The 607-nt window shown below is 43.3% G+C and overlaps 2 non-coding genes across 2 annotated transcripts; both read left to right on the top strand.

The window, feature by feature from the left end:
* Nucleotides 1-109: 109 nt before the first annotated feature.
* On the top strand, nt 110-182 carry trnav-cac (transfer RNA valine (anticodon CAC)). Its single transcript has one exon. It is a non-coding gene; the product is annotated as a tRNA-Val (tRNA).
* Nucleotides 183-281: 99 nt separating this feature from the next.
* Nucleotides 282-354, top strand: trnav-aac (transfer RNA valine (anticodon AAC)). The gene has a single exon. It is a non-coding gene; the product is annotated as a tRNA-Val (tRNA).
* Nucleotides 355-607: the final 253 nt, after the last annotated feature.

Below are 607 nucleotides of genomic sequence, written 5' to 3'. Positions count from 1 at the left end.
GCAAAAGGTCCTCGGTTCGAAGCTGAGCAGAAACAGAGTTTTATTTTTGAGGGAATGCATAAACTCTATGCGATGTTCCAGGAGAATTCCTGTTGCTTTTTCCAAATGAATTTCTATAGTGTAGTGGTTATCACGTTCACCTCACAAGCGAAAGGTCCCCAGTTCGAAACTGGGCGGAAACAAGGGTGTCTCTTTCCAAGGTTGCTTAAGTCGGGGTCTGTTGCGTTCTCACTCAACGCTACAAAAGGCTTCACCTGCCTAGAGGTGTTAAAGCAAGACAGGTTTCTGTAGTGTAGTGGTCATCACGTTTGCCTAACATGCGATCGGTCCTTGGTTCGAAACCGAGCAGAAACAATTACAGCATTTTGAAGAAAAGTATGAACGTTTTGTGCCTTGATTGGGCTTTAGAAAATTTTATCTTTATGCGCTTTTTACCGAGCATGAACCTAAAAATGTTATCTTTATGCGCTTTTTACCGAGCATGAACCTAAAGATTTCGGTCTGTTTTTTGCAGACAGGTTTCCATAGTGTAGTGGTTATCACGTGAAACGTCTCCCATCTGAGTACTAACCAGGCCCGACCCTGCTTAGCTTCTGAAATCAGACGA

This window comes from Sinocyclocheilus rhinocerous, unplaced genomic scaffold (assembly GCF_001515625.1).
Source record: "Sinocyclocheilus rhinocerous isolate Xijiao unplaced genomic scaffold, SAMN03320098_v1.1 scaffold2950, whole genome shotgun sequence".
Taxonomy (NCBI): domain Eukaryota; kingdom Metazoa; phylum Chordata; class Actinopteri; order Cypriniformes; family Cyprinidae; genus Sinocyclocheilus; species Sinocyclocheilus rhinocerous.
The sequence above is the reverse complement of the archived record's forward strand: the minus strand, read 5'-3'. Positions and strand labels throughout refer to the sequence as shown.